The sequence below is a fragment of the Oncorhynchus kisutch genome, linkage group LG4 (assembly GCF_002021735.2).
Source record: "Oncorhynchus kisutch isolate 150728-3 linkage group LG4, Okis_V2, whole genome shotgun sequence".
Classification (NCBI taxonomy): Eukaryota; Metazoa; Chordata; class Actinopteri; order Salmoniformes; family Salmonidae; genus Oncorhynchus; species Oncorhynchus kisutch.
This window is the reverse complement of record NC_034177.2, coordinates 82,474,388-82,490,734: the sequence shown is the minus strand read 5'-3', so window position 1 is coordinate 82,490,734 and position 16,347 is coordinate 82,474,388. Positions and strand designations below refer to the sequence as shown.

The 16,347-nt window shown below is 42.4% G+C and overlaps 1 protein-coding gene across 1 annotated transcript in view; it reads left to right on the top strand.

Annotated features, from left to right (window-relative positions):
- Positions 1 to 15,239: 15,239 nt before the first annotated feature.
- LOC109879048 (semaphorin-4G) overlaps positions 15,240 to 16,347 on the top strand; it is a 43,604-nt gene continuing 42,496 nt past the window's right edge. The window contains exon 1 of the mRNA XM_031821902.1: positions 15,240 to 15,347. The gene's annotated coding sequence lies outside the window, so the exon portion shown is untranslated. The remainder of the gene's footprint in view (positions 15,348 to 16,347) is intronic.

Below are 16,347 nucleotides of genomic sequence, written 5' to 3'. Positions count from 1 at the left end.
TAGTGAAGTAATCAAAACTATGAAATAACACATATGGAATCATGAAACCAAACAAACTTAATACAATCTAAATATATTTTTGATTTTAGATTCTTCAAAGTAGCTATCCTTTAACTTTATGAGAGCTTTGCACACACTTGGCATTCTCTCAACCAGCTTCATGAGGAATGTTTATCCAACAGTCTTGAAGGAGTTCCCACATATGCTGAGCACTTGTTGGCTGCTTTTCCGTCACTCTGCGGTCCAACTCATCCAAAACCATCTCAATTGGGTTGAGGTTGGGTGATTGTGGAGACCAAGACATCTGATGCAGCACTTCATCACTCTCCTTCTTGGTCAAATAGCCCTTACACAGCTTGGAGGTGTGTTTTGGGTCATTGTCCTGTTGAAAAACAAATGATTATCCCACTAAGCACAAACCAGATGGGATGGCATATCGCTGCAGAATGCTGTGGTAGCCATAATGGTTAAGTGTGCCTTGAATTCTAAATATTAACACCTTGAAGGCCTGATTCATACAGTCTCTTCTGAACAGTTGATGTTGATGTTGGGGCAGCAGGGTAGCCTAGTGGTTAGAGCGTTGGACTAGTAACTGGAAGGTTGCAAGTTCAAATCCCCGAGCTGACAAGGTACAAATCTGCCATTCTGCCCCTGAACAGGCAGTTAACCCACCATCATTGAAAATAAGAATTTGTTCTTAACTGACTTGCCTACTTAAACAAAAAAAGATGTGTCTCTTAAAGTATAATTGTATAGAAAAGCAGTAAATGAGCTTAAAAAAAATAATATCCCCCCACCCCTTTCAGGACCTGTCTGAAACTCCCTGGTTATGGCCCTGCTTGTGAGTCATCACCAGCATAATGGGTTTGGCTGTATTATAGGTACCAGGTAGCATGGCAATCACATAAGAGCACATGGGGGCGGTAAGTACGTATCGGTTAAGATCTGATTTAGGCTATTTAGATCACATTGAATCAGATTAAATGGACAGATCAGCACTGCTATTCTGAGACGCTTGATACATAGGGCCACATATTGCCATCTAACATTACCGGATAAATCAAATCAAATCAAATTGTATTTGTCACATACACATGGTTAGCAGATGTTAATGCGAGTGTGGCGAAGTGCTTGTGCTTCTAGTTCCGACAATGCAGTAATAAACAACAAGTAATCTAACTAACAATTCCAAAACTACTGTCTTATACACACAAGTGTAAGGGGATAAAGAATATGTGCATAAAGATATATGAATGAGTGATGGTACAGAGCAGCATAGGCAAGATACAGTAGATGGTATCGAATACAGTATATACATATGAGATGAGTATGTAAACAAAGTGGCATAGTTAAAGTGGCTAGTGATACATGTATTATATAAAGATGCAGTAGATGATATAGAGTACAGTATAAACGTATACATATGAGATTAATAATGTAGGTTATGTAAACATTATATTAGGTAGCATTGTTTAAAGTGGCTAGTGATATATTTTACATCATTTCCCATCAATTCCCATTATTAAAGTGGCTGGAGTCAGTGTGTTGGCAGCAGCCACTCAATGTTAGTGATGGCTGTTTAACAGTCTGATGGCCTTGAGATAGAAGCTGTTTTTCAGTCTCTCGGTCCCAGCTTTGATGCACCTGTACTGACCTCGCCTTCTGGATGATAGCGGGGTGAACAGGCAGTGGCTCGGGTGGTTGTTATCCTTGTAGATCTTTATGGCCTTCCTGTAACATCGGGTGGTGTAGGTGTCCTGGAGGGCAGGTAGTTTGCCCCCGGTGATGCGTTGTGCAGACCTCACTACCCTCTGGAGAGCCTTACGGTTGTGGGCGGCGCAGTTGCCGTACCAGGCGGTGATACAGCCCGCCAGGATGCTCTCGATTGTGCATCTGTAGAAGTTTGTGAGTGCTTTTGGTGACAAGCCGAATTTCTTCAGCCTCCTGAGGTTGAAGAGGCGCTGCTGCGCCTTCTTCACGATGCTGTCTGTGTGGGTGTACCAATTCAGTTTGTCTGTGATGTGTATGCCGAGGAACTTAAAACTTGCTACCCTCTCCACTACTGTTCCATCGATGTGGATAGGGGGGTGTTCCCTCTGCTGTTTCCTGAAGTCCACAATCATCTCCTTAGTTTTGTTGGAGGCGTGCGTGGCCACGTATTCGTGGGTGAACAGGGAGTACAGGAGAGGGCTCAGAACGCACCCTTGTGGGGCCCCAGTGTTGAGGATCAGCGGGGTGGAAATGTTGTTGCCTACCCTCACCACCTGGGGGCGGCCCGTCAGGAAGTCCAGTACCCAGTTGCACAGGGCGGGGTCGAGACCCAGGGTCTCGAGCTTGATGACGAGCTTGGAGGGTACTATGGTGTTAAATGCCGGGCTGTAGTCGATGAACAGCATTCTCACATAGGTATTCCTCTTGTCCAGATGGGTTAGGGCAGTGTGCAGTGTGGTTGAGATTGCATCGTCTGTGGACCTATTTGGGCGGTAAGCAAATTGGAGTGGGTCTAGGATGTCAGGTAGGGTGGAGGTGATATGGTCCTTGACTAGTCTCTCAAAGCACTTCATGATGACGGAAGTGAGTGCTACGGGGCGGTAGTCGTTTAGCTCAGTTACCTTAGCTTTCTTGGGAACAGGAACAATGGTGGCCCTCTTGAAGCATGTGGGAACAGCAGACTGGGATAGGGATTGATTGAATATGTCCGTAAACACACCAGCCAGCTGGTCTGCGCATGCTCTGAGGGTGCGGCTGGGGATGCCATCTGGGCCTGCAGCCTTGCGAGGGTTAACACGTTTAAATGTTTTACTCACCTCGGCTGCAGTGAAGGAGAGGCCTCATGTTTTGGTTGCAGGCCGTGTCAGAGGCACTGTATTGTCCTCAAAGCGGGCAAAAAAGTTATTTAGTCTACCTGGGAGCAAGACATCCTGGTCCGTGACGGGGCTGGTTTTGTTTTTGTAATCCGTGATTGACTGTAGACCCTGCCACATACCTCTTGTGTCTGAGCCGTTGAATTGAGATTCTACTTTGTCTCTATACTGACGCTTAGCTTGTTTGATTGCCTTGCGGAGGGAATAGCTGCACTGTTTGTATTCGGTCATGTTTCCGGGTACCTTGCCCTGATTAAAAGCAGTGGTTCGCGCTTTCAGTTTCACGCAAATACTGCCATCAATCCACGGTTTCTGGTTTGGGAATGTTTTAATCGTTGCTATGGGAATGACATCTCAAACGCACGTTCTAATGAACTCGCACACCGAATCAGCGTATTCGTCAATGTTGTTGTCTGACGCAATACGAAACATGTCCCAGTCCATGTGATGGAAGCAGTCTTGGAGTGTGGAATCAGATTGGTCGGACCAGCGTTGAACAGACCTCAGCGTGGGAGCTTCTTGTTTTAGTTTCTGTCTGTAGGCAGGGATCAACAAAATGTCGTGGTCAGCTTTTCCGAAAGGGGGGCGGGGCAGGGCCTTATATGCGTCGCGGAAGTTAGAATAGCAGTGATCCAAGGTTTTGCCAGCCCTGGTTGCGCAATCGATATGCTGATTTTTATTTTATTTTATTTATTTAACCTTTATTTAACCAGGTAGGCAAGTTGAGAACACCTTTATTTAACCAGGTAGGCAAGTTGAGAACAAGTTCTCATTTACAATTGCGACCTGGCCAAGATAAAGCAAAGCAGTTCGACAGATAAAACGACACAGAGTTACACATGGAGTAAAAACAAACATACAGTCAATAATGCAGTATAAACAAGTCTATATACAATGTGAGCAAATGAGGTGAGAAGGGAGGTAAAGGCAAAAAAGGCCATGATGGCAAAGTAAATACAATATAGCAAGTAAAATACTGGAATGGTAGTTTTGCAATGGAAGAATGTGCAAAGTAGAAATAAAAAATAATGGGGTGCAAAGGAGCAAAATAAATAAATAAATTAAAATTAAATACAGTTGGGAAAGAGGTAGTTGTTTGGGCTAAATTATAGGTGGGCTATGTACAGGTGCAGTAATCTGTGAGCTGTTCTGACAGTTGGTGCTTAAAGCTAGTGAGGGAGATAAGTGTTTCCAGTTTCAGAGATTTTTGTAGTTCGTTCCAGTCATTGGCAGCAGAGAACTGGAAGGAGAGGCGGCCAAAGAAAGAATTGGTTTTGGGGGTGACTAGAGAGATATACCTGCTGGAGCGTGTGCTACAGGTGGGAGATGCTATGGTGACCAGCGAGCTGAGATAAGGGGGGACTTTACCTAGCAGGGTCTTGTAGATGACATGGAGCCAGTGGGTTTGGCGACGAGTATGAAGCGAGGGCCAGCCAACGAGAGCGTACAGGTCGCAATGGTGGGTAGTATATGGGGCTTTGGTGATAAAACGGATTGCACTGTGATAGACTGCATCCAATTTGTTGAGTAGGGTATTGGAGGCTATTTTGTAAATGACATCGCCAAAGTCGAGGATTGGTAGGATGGTCAGTTTTACAAGGGTATGTTTGGCAGCATGAGTGAAGGATGCTTTGTTGCGAAATAGGAAGCCAATTCTAGATTTAACTTTGGATTGGAGATGTTTGATATGGGTCTGGAAGGAGAGTTTACAGTCTAACCAGACACCTAAGTATTTGTAGTTGTCCACGTATTCTAAGTCAGAGCCGTCCAGAGTAGTGATGTTGGACAGGCGGGTAGGTGCAGGTAGCGATCGGTTGAAGAGCATGCATTTAGTTTTACTTGTATTTAAGAGCAATTGGAGGCCACGGAAGGAGAGTTGTATGGCATTGAAGCTTGCCTGGAGGGTTGTTAACACAGTGTCCAAAGAAGGGCCGGAAGTATACAGAATACAATTTAGGGAGTCTTGTTTTCAGATTAGCCTTGTTAGGCCCCTGATCTAACACTACTGGATAGGCCTCAGATCTAACATTATGGGATAGGTCCCAGATCTAACATTACTGGATAGGCCCCTGATCTAACACTACTGAATAGGCCTCAGATCTAACATTATGGGATAGGTCCCAGATCTAACATTACTGGATAGGCCCCTGATCTAACACTACTGGATAGGCTCCAGATCTAACATTACTGGATAGGCCCCTGATCTAACATTACTGGATAGGTCCCAGATCTAACATTATGGGATAGGCCCCAGATCTAACATTACTGGATAGGCCCCAGATCTACCATTACTGGATAGGCTCCAGATCTAACATTACTGGATAGGCTCCAGATCTACCATTACTGGATAGGCCCCAGATCTAACATTACTGGATAGGCTCCAGATCTACCATTACTGGATAGGCCCCAGATCTAACATTACTGGATAGGCCCCAGATCTACCATTACTGGATAGGCCCCAGATCTTACATTACTGGATAGGCCATCAGATCTACCATTACTGGATAGGCCATCAGATCTAACATTACTGGATAGGCCCCAGATCTAACATTACTGGATAGGCCCCAGATCTAACATTACTGGATAGGCCCCAGATCTAACATTACTGGATAGGCCATCAGATCTAACATTACGGGATAGGCCCCAGATCTAACATTACTGGATAGGCCCCAGATCTACCATTACTGGATAGGCCCCAGATCTAACATTACTGGGACAACTTCAAATAACATCAAGGGACCACTAACATCAAGGGACCACAAATACTTTCCCACCATCACAGTCACAGCAGGTCAATGATTACCTCAAATCAAAACACATTTTATTTGTCACATACACATGGTTAGCAGATGTTGAAGATCTTTATGGAATTCCTGTGACATCGGGTGGTGTAGGTGTCCTGGAGGGCAGGTAGTTTGCCCCCGGTGATGCGTTGTGCAGACCTCATTACCCTCTGGAGAGCCTTACGGCCTTACAGTCCGACAGGATGCTTTCGATTGTGCATCAGTAAAAGTTTGTGAGGGCTTTTGGTGACAAGCCGAATTTCTTCAGCCTCCTGGAGGAAGGGAGGAAGAAAAGGGTTCATGTTGTAATGTTATTATTGGAACATGGGCCACCATATCATCTCTTTAGATTTAGATCAGTGATGAGATTGGTAATGATCAGGGATTACTACCCTCTTCTATACTGAAGAGAGGATCACTACCCTCTTCTATACTGGAGAGAGGATCACTACCCTCTTCTATACTGGAGAGAGGATCACTACCCTCTTCTATACTGGAGAGAGGATCACTACCCTCTTCTATACTGGAGAGAGGATCACTACCCTCTTCTATACTGGAGAGAGGATCACTACCCTCTTCTATACTGGAGAGAGGATCACTACCCTCTTCTATACTGGAGAGAGGATCACTACCCTCTTCTATACTGGAGAGAGGATCACTACCCTCTTCTATACTGGAGAGAGGATCACTACCCTCTTCTATACTGGAGAGAGGATCACTACCCTCTTCTATACTGGAGAGAGGATCACTACCCTCTTCTATACTGGAGAGAGGATCACTACCCTCTTCTATACTGGAGAGGATCACTACCCTCTTCTTTACTGAAGAGAGGATCACTACCCTCTTCTATACTGGAGAGGATCACTACCCTCTTCTATACTGGAGAGGATCACTACCCTCTTCTATACTGGAGAGGATCACTACCCTCTTCTATACTGGAGAGGATCACTACCCTCTTCTATACTGAACAGAGGATCACTACCCTCTTCTATACTGGAGAGAGGATCACTACCCTCTTCTATACTGGAGAGAGGATCACTACCCTCTTCTATACTGGAGAGAGGATCACTACCCTCTTCTATACTGGAGAGAGGATCACTACCCTCTTCTATACTGGAGAGAGGATCACTACCCTCTTCTATACTGGAGAGAGGATCACTACCCTCTTCTATACTGGAGAGAGGATCACTACCCTCTTCTATACTGGAGAGGATCACTACCCTCTTCTATACTGGAGAGGATCACTACCCTCTTCTTTACTGGAGAGAGGATCACTACCCTCTTCTATACTGGAGAGAGGATCACTACCCTCTTCTATACTGGAGAGAGGATCACTACCCTCTTCTATACTGGAGAGAGGATCACTACCCTCTTCTATACTGAAGAGAGGATCACTACCCTCTTCTATACTGAAGAGAGGATCACTACCCTCTTTTTTACTGAACAGAGGATCACTACCCTCTTCTATACTGAAGAGAGGATCACTACCCTCTTTTTTACTGAAGAGAGGATCACTACCCTCTTTTTTTACTGAAGAGAGGATCACTACCCTCTTCTTTACTGAAGAGATCAATTTCATCAAGAGGAAATAATGCTACAATTTCCAACTTGATTGGAGAATGTGAAGATAACGATGTTGTCTCCTGACTCAATGAAGGGTTAACTAATAATTTCTTAATTATAATCAGTTCATATGTGGCCTTAAAGTGATTAAAGTGATTATTATATTCTCATGGAAGAATACATGTCTTCTTTATTTCTCGTTCTCTCTCTCTCTGCTGCATTCCAATCACTTCCACTGATCATTCATCCTTCCAATCACTTCCACTGATCATTCATCCTTCCCATCACTTCCACGGATCATTCATCCTTCCCATCACTTCCACGGATCATTCATCCTTCCCATCACTTCCACGGATCATTCATCCTTCCAATCACTTCCAGTGATCATTCATCCTTCCCATCACTTCCACTGATCATTCATCCTTTTAATCATTTCCATTGATCATTCATCCTTCCAATCACTTCCATTGATCATTCATCCTTCCTCTGTTGTGTTGTCTCTTCTTTATGTTGTCCTGTAGAGGCCAGAGTCACACACATTTGTTCCTACTCTGTTCCATTTAATAAAGGGAAATAATTATTAGTCAATGGTGTTGTAGATTTGCATATTCCAGCTGGGGATTGTATTGTGTGAGAAAGAACAGTTTACATTCATAAAATTGTTCCCATGAGTTTTCCTGTTACCAAAAAACACAAAAACACTGTCTCTCTCTCTCTCTATGTAAGTTCAATGGCATCAACTGTCATCTTTTTCACTGAGTGTCTCTCTCTACACACACACACACACACACACACACACACACACACACACAAACACACACACACACACACAAAGACTGATTATTGATGTCAAGCTGTGAGAGGGCTCTGGAGATATCTGTCATCATGAGTTATCTTTACATCGTTAGTCTCTATAAAGAGTTCATACATTTGTAGAAAAAAAGGCTTTATATTGAGATGTGAATGGAGGAATCTTGGCTGTCTACCATTTCCTTATTAGACAGAGCTCATTGACACACAGTAATGGCCTAATACTGTATATCAATTTCAGTATATGTTTATTTTACCTTTATTTAACTAGGCAAGTCAGTTAAGAACAAATTCTTATTTTCAATGATGACCTAGGAACAGTGGGTTCCTAGGCCGTTCAGGGGCAGAACGACAGATTTGTACCTTGTCAGCTCGGGGGTTTGAACTTGAAACCTTCCGGTTATTAGTCCAACGCTCTAACCACTAGGCTACCCTGCCGCCCCTAAGGAACTCACAGTGGGTCGGAGTCGGGACCTAGATGATGTGTCCTGGAAACTTGGATTAGGACTGAGTGCTAGTTGCTATTACACTGTGGATTAGGACTTGGTGACGACAAAGGATCCACTCTGACAACCACTGGATTGGAGAGAGGACAAAAGGGATGGTGGCATTATCTTCTATAGAAAAGTGTGGATTTCTCTCTCTCTCTCTCTCTCTCTCTCTCTCTGTCTCTCTCTCTCTCTCTCTCTCTCTCTCTGTCTCTCTCTGTCTCTCTCTGTCTCTCTGTCTCTCTCTGAGCTTGTGAGTGATTTTGTCTGAGGTTTATCACCTAATGTATTTGAAGCAGTTTACAGGTAGCTTAACATTTTCATCCTGCTCTGTGCGCGTGCAAGGCAAGTGTGTGTGTGGGTCATCTATAAAGTCAAAACTAAGACAGTGTGTGCTGTGTGGATACTAGTTTACACTACCCTGTCTGTCCGTCTAATGATCCTGGCACTGACAGCTCCCTCTACAGTGAAAAACTGATAAAGAGCTTTTCTCCTCCTCTGTCACGTCTTTAAGAGGGTTTTGGCAGGACGTCTGAATGCAGCAGCACTTTGTGATTGACTCAGACCTTACACTCTTAGGATGAGAGCTCCTCATCTCTGACAAGCTCTGTTAGTATGAGAGCTCCTCATCTCTGACAAGCTCTGATAGGATGAGAGCTCCTCATCTCTGACAAGCTCTGTTAGTATGAGAGCTCCTCATCTCTGACAAATTCTAATAGGATGAGAGCTCATCTCTGGCAAGCTCTGATAGGATGGGAGCTCCTCATCTCTGACAAGCTCTGTTAGGATGGGAGCTCATCTCTGGCAAGCTCTGTTAGGATGAGAGCTCATTATCTCTGACAAGCTCTGTTAGGATGAGAGCTTGTTTCTGACAAGCTCTGATAGGATGAGAGATTATCATCTCTGACAAGCTCTGATAGGATGAGAGCTCATCTCTGACAAGCTCTGATAGGATGAGAGCTCGTTTCTGACAAGCTCTGTTAGGATGAGAGCTCATCTCTGGCAAGCTCTGATAGGATGAGAGCTCGTTTCTGACAAGCTCTGTTAGGATGAGAGCTCATCTCTGATAAGCTGACGGACGGGAAACTTTTGAGAAATGATCATAATCAGACACTCCCTGTGGCATTTAATTATAATCCTTGAGCAATATTTAAGAACTAGAGCATTTAGCTTTCTCTCTATGGAACTACGTATCTGTTCAATTTGTATTCCGTGTGCTCCTGCCTACCTGATCTATGTTGTCCCACTTCTACGTTCTGCACCTGTGTGATCCTGCTCATTTGATCTGTGTTATTCTATTTGTATGTTCTGCACCTGTGTGCTGCCGCTGCGTTCCAGAGGTACAGAGGTAGCTAGCTATGGCAACGCAACATGTTGTCATGGCAACTTTGGGGAGCATTGCGATGTTTTCGGAGGCACTACAGGCGTTTACAGTGAGAATCTACAGGCCCCTTTCGTGTGTGTGTGTGTGTGTGTGTGTGTGTGTGTTTAATGGAATGAGAGTGTGAATGTTTCCACCAAAAAGGTAGAGAGAACATTAAGGCAGAGACTGAGGGTATTTATAAGAGTGTGCGCTCATGTGTGTATTTTCGTGCACCTGTTTGTGAGAGAGTTTATAGTAGTGTGTGTGATGGTAAGAGAGACAGATTTAGGGAACTGAGGGGAAGCTGGAGATACTATGTCATGCTGCAACAGAGAGGAAACTGAAGGGAAGCTAGAGACATGCACTATGCCATGCTGCAACAGAGAGGAAACTGAAGGGAGGCTAGAGATACTATGTCATGCTGCAACAGAGAGGAAACTGAAGGGAAGCTAGAGACATGCACTATGTCATGCTGCAACAGAGGGTGAATGGAAGGGAAGCTAGAGACACTATGTCATGCTGCAACAGAGAGGGAACTGAAGGGAAGCTAGAGACACTATGTCATGCTGCAACAGAGAGGGAATGGAAGGGAAGCTAGAGATACTATGACATGCTGCAACAGAGAGGGAACTGAAGGGAAGCTAGAGATACTATGTCATGCTGCAACAGAGAGGGAACTGAAGGGAAGCTAGAGATACTATGTCATGCTGCAACAGAGGGTGAATGGAAGGGAAGCTAGAGACACTATGTCATGCTGCAACAGAGAGGGAACTGAAGGGAAGCTAGAGACACTATGTCATGCTGCAACAGAGAGGGAATGGAAGGGAAGCTAGAGATACTATGTCATGCTGCAACAGAGAGGGAACTGAAGGGAAGCTAGAGATACTATGTCATGCTGCAACAGAGGGTGAATGGAAGGGAAGCTAGAGACACTATGTCATGCTGCAACAGAGAGGGAACTGAAGGGAAGCTAGAGACACTATGTCATGCTGCAACAGAGAGGGAACTGAAGGGAAGCTAGAGACACTATGTCATGCTGCAACAGAGAGGGAACTGAAGGGAAGCTAGAGACACTATGTCATGCTGCAACAGAGGGGGAACTGAAGGGAAGCTAGAGACACTAGGTCATGCTGCAACAGAGAGGGAATGGAAGGGAAGCTAGAGACACTATGTCATTCTGCAATCATCAAACTCCTTTTCTGTCTTTCCTCTCTTCTCTCATAAAATTGATCAGTTACCTAGCTCCCCTTCTACTATAGTGGACAGCAGGATCATTATATTACTCTCTCTCTCTCAATTCAATTCAAGGGGCTTCATTGGCATGGGAAACATGTGTTATCATTGCCAAAGCAAGTGGGGTAGATAAATATACAAAAGTGAAATAAATAAATAAATAAATGCATTACAATAGACATTTCAATAAAGACATTACAAATGTCATATTATGTATATATAATGTATATATACGGTGTTGTAACAATGTACAAATGGTTAAGTACACAAGGGATAATAAATAAGCATAAATATGGGTTGTATTTACAATGGTGTTTGTTCTTCACTGGTTGCCCTTTTCTCGTGGCAAAAGGTCACAAATATTGCTGCTGTGATGGCACACTGTGGACTTTCACCCAGTAGATATGGGAGTTTATCAAAATTGGATGTGTTTTCGAATTCTTTGTGGATATGTGTAATCTGAGGGAAATATGTCTCTCTATGGTCATACATTGGGCAGGAGGTTAGAAAGTGCAACTCAGTTTCCACCTCATTTTGTGGGCAGTGTGCACATAGCCTGTCTTCTCTTGAGAGCCATGTCTGCCTACGGCGGCCTTTCTCAATAGCAAGGCTATGCTCACTGAGTCTGTACATAGTCAAAGCTTTCCTTAAGTTTGGGTCAGTCACAGTGGTCAGGTATTCTGCCACAATGTACTCTCTGTTTAGGGCCAAGTAGCATTCTAGTTTGCTCTGTTTTTTTGTTAATTCTTTCCAATGTGTCAAGTAATTATCTTTTTGTATTCTCATTATTTGGTTGGGTCTAATTGTGCTACTGGGTCTAATTGTGCTGCTGTCCTGGGGCTCTGTGGGGTTTGTTTGAGTTTGTGAACAGATATATCTATCTATATCTCTATCTATCTATATATCTCTCTCTCCCTCTCTATCTCTCTCTCTCTCTATATATATATATATATCTCCCTCTATCTATATCTCTCCCTCTCTCCCTCTATCTATATCTCTCCCTCTCTCTATCTTTCTATATCTCCCTCTCTCTATATATATATCTATCTATATCTCTCTCTATATATATCTATATCTCTCCCTCTCTCTATATATATATATCTCTCTCTATCTCTCCCTCTCTCCCTCTATCTACAGTGCCTTGCGAAAGTATTCGGCCCCCTTGAACTTTGCGACCTTTTGCCACATTTCAGGCTTCAAACATAAAGATATAAAACTGTATTTTTTTGTGAAGAATCAACAACAAGTGGGACACAATCATGAAGTGGAACGACATTTATTGGATATTTCAAACTTTTTTAACAAATCAAAAGAATAAAAATTATTCAGCCCCTTTACTTTCAGTGCAGCAAACTCTCTCCAGAAGTTCAGTGAGGATCTCTGAATGATCCAATGTTGACCTAAATGACTAATGATGATAAATACAATCCACCTGTGTGTAATCAAGTCTCCGTATAAATGCACCTGCACTGTGATAGTCTCAGAGGTCCGTTAAAAGCGCAGAGAGCATCATGAAGAACAAGGAACACACCAGGCAGGTCCGAGATACTGTTGTGAAGAAGTTTAAAGCCGGATTTGGATACAAAAAGATTTCCCAAGCTTTAAACATCCCAAGGAGCACTGTGCAAGCGATAATATTGAAATGGAAGGAGTATCAGACCACTGCAAATCTACCAAGACCTGGCCGTCCCTCTAAACTTTCAGCTCATACAAGGAGAAGACTGATCAGAGATGCAGCCAAGAGGCCCATGATCACTCTGGATGAACTGCAGAGATCTACAGCTGAGGTGGGAGACTCTGTCCATAGGACAACAATCAGTCGTATATTGCACAAATCTGGCCTTTATGGAAGAGTGGCAAGAAGAAAGCCATTTCTTAAAGATATCCATAAAAAGTGTTGTTTAATGTTTGCCACAAGCCACCTGGGAGACACACCAAACATGTGGAAGAAGGTGCTCTGGTCAGATGAAACCAAAATTTAACTTTTTGGCAACAATGCAAAACGTTGTGTTTGGCGTAAAAGCAACACAGCTCATCACCCTGAACACACCATCCCCACTGTAAAACATGGTGGTGTCAGCATCATGGTTTGGGCCTGCTTTTCTTCAGCAAGGACAGGGAAGATGGTTAAAATTGATGGGAAGATGGATGGAGCCAAATACAGGACCATTCTGGAAGAAAACCTGATGGAGTCTGCAAAAGACCTGAGACTGGGACGGAGATTTGTCTTCCAACAAGACAATGATCCAAAACATAAAGCAAAATCTACAATGGAATGGTTCAAAAATAAACATATCCAGGTGTTAGAATGGCCAAGTCAAAGTCCAGACCTGAATCTAATCGAGAATCTGTGGAAAGAACTGAAAACTGCTGTTCACAAATGCTCTCCATCCAACCTCACTGAGCTCGAGCTGTTTTGCAAGGAGGAATGGGAAAACATTTCAGTCTCTAGATGTACAAAACTGTTAGAGACATACCCCAAGCGACTTACAGCTGTAATCACAGTAAAAGGTGGCGCTACAAAGTATTAACTTAACTTCTGTTTGAAGCCTGAAATGTGGCAAAAGGTCGCAAAGTTCAAGGGGGCAGAATACTTTCGCAAGGCACTGTATATCTCTCCCTATCTCTATATATATCTATATCCCTCCCTCTCTCTATATATATATATATATATATATCTCCCACTCTTTCTCTATCTATCTCTCCCTCTCTCTATATATATCTATATCTCTCCCTATCTCTCTCTATATCTATATCTCTCCCTATCTCTCTCTATATCTATATCTCTCCCTCTCTCTATATATCTATATCTCTCCCTATCTATATATATCTATATCTCTCCCCCTCTCTCTATGTATCTCTCTCTCCCTCTATATATATCTATATCTCTCCATCTATATATATATATATATATATATATATCTCCCTCTCTCTATTAATATATATATATCTCTCCCTCTCTCTATATATCTATATCTCTCCCTCTATCTATATCTCTCCCTCTCTATTAATATATATATCTCTCCCTCTCTCTCTCTATATATATATATATATCTCCTTCTCTCTCCCTCTCTCTATCTATATATCTCCCTCCCTCTCTATCTATCTATATCTCTCCCTCTCTATATATATATCTGTACCTCTCCCTCTCTATATATATATCTATATCTCTCCCTCGTATATATATATATATAATCTCCCTCTCTCTATATATCTATATCTCTCCCTCTCTCTATCTATATATCCCCCTCTATCTATCTCTCCCTCTCTATATATATATCTATATCTCTCCCTCTCCATACATATATATCTACATCTCTCCCTCTCTCTATCTTTATCTCTCCCTCTCTCTATATATCTGTATCTCGCCCTCTCTCTATATATCTACATCTCTCCCTCTCTCTTTATATCTATATCGCTCCCTCTATCTATATCTCTCCCTCTCTCTATATATCCACCTCTCTCTCTATCTATATCTCTCCCTCTCTCTCTCACTCTCCCTCTCTATCTATATATCTCCCTCTCTCTCTCTATATATATATATATATATATAGATATATATCCCTCCCTCTCTCTCTCTATATATATATATATATATATATATATATCCCTCCCTCTCTCTCTCTCTCTATCTATCTCTCTCTCTCTCTCTCTCTCTCTCTCTCTATCTATATCTCTCTCTCTCTATCTATATCTCTCTCTCTCCCTCTCCCTCTCTCTCCCTCTCTCTATCTATATATCTCTATCTATATCTCTCTCTCTCTCTCTCTCTCTCTCTCTCTCTCTCTCTCTCTCTCTCTCTCTCTCTCTCTCTCTCTCTCTCTCTCTCTCTCTCTCTCTCTCTCTCTCTCTCTCTCTCTCTCTCTCTCTATCTATATATCTCTATCTATATCTCTCTCTCTCTCTCTCTATATATCTCTCTCTCTCTATCTATATCTCTCCCTCTCTCTATCTATATCTCTCTCTCTCTCTCTCTCTCTCTCTCTCTCTCTCTCTCTCTCTCTCTCTCTCTCTCTCTCTCTCTCTCTCTCTCTCTCTCTCTCTCTCTCTCTCTCTCTCTCTCTCTCTCTCTCTCTCTCTCTCTCTCTCTCACACTATATTTCTCTCCAGCGACATGTTTTTTACCCTTCTCTCTAAGTTCTTTCTCTCCACACAACGGACAACAGTCTCTCTCTCATTCGTCTGCAGCCTGTAGTAACCCTCCTAGCTAGATGTCGTTCTTTCCATCTCTTCAACCCGAAAGGTAATGTTATTCTCTCCTTTTCTCTGGTGATTTATCTTCCCCTTAGTGTTTTAACTTTCACATTATTTTCATACTTTTGAATTTTCATTACATTCCATCACTATCTTATCTCAAAGTCTTTACTTGGTTTATTATACATATTACACAGTAGTTGGTTGATTAATACACATGCTATTTGTGCAGTTAGGATGTTACAGTAATGATTGCTGTGGTTATTTTATTAATGATTGCTGTGGTTATGATGATAATGATTGCTGTGGTTATGATGATAATGATTGCTGTGGTTATGATGATAATGATTGCTGTGGTTATGATGTTACAGTAATGATTGCTGCGGTTATGATGTTACAGTAATGATTGCTGTGGTTATGATATTAATGATTGCTGCAGTTATGATGATAATGATGGCTGTGGTTATGATAATGATTTATGTGGTTATGATGATAATGATTGCTGTGGTTATGGTGATAATGATTTCTGTGGTTATGATGATAATGATTGCTGTGGTTATGATGTTACAGTAATGATTGCTGTGGTTATGATGTTAATGCTTGCTGTGGTTATGGTGATAATGATTTCTGTGGTTATGACGATAATGATTGCTGTGGTTATGATGATAATGATTGCTGTGGTTATGATGATAATGATTGCTGTGGTTATGATGTTAATGATTTCTGTGGTTATGATGATGATGATTGCTGTGGTTATGATGTTACAGTAATGATTGCTGTGGTTATGATGTTAATGCTTGCTGTGGTTATGGCGATAATGATTTCTGTGGTTATGATGATAATGATTGCTGTGGTTATGATGATAATGATTGCTGTGGTTATGATGATAATGATTGCTGTGGTTATGATGATAATGATTGCTGTGGTTATGATGAAAATGATTGCTGTGATTGATTAATGTGGTTGTGATGTTACTGTAATGATTAATGTGCTTGTGATGTTACCGTAATGATTAATGTGGTTGTGATGTTACCGTAATGATTAATGTG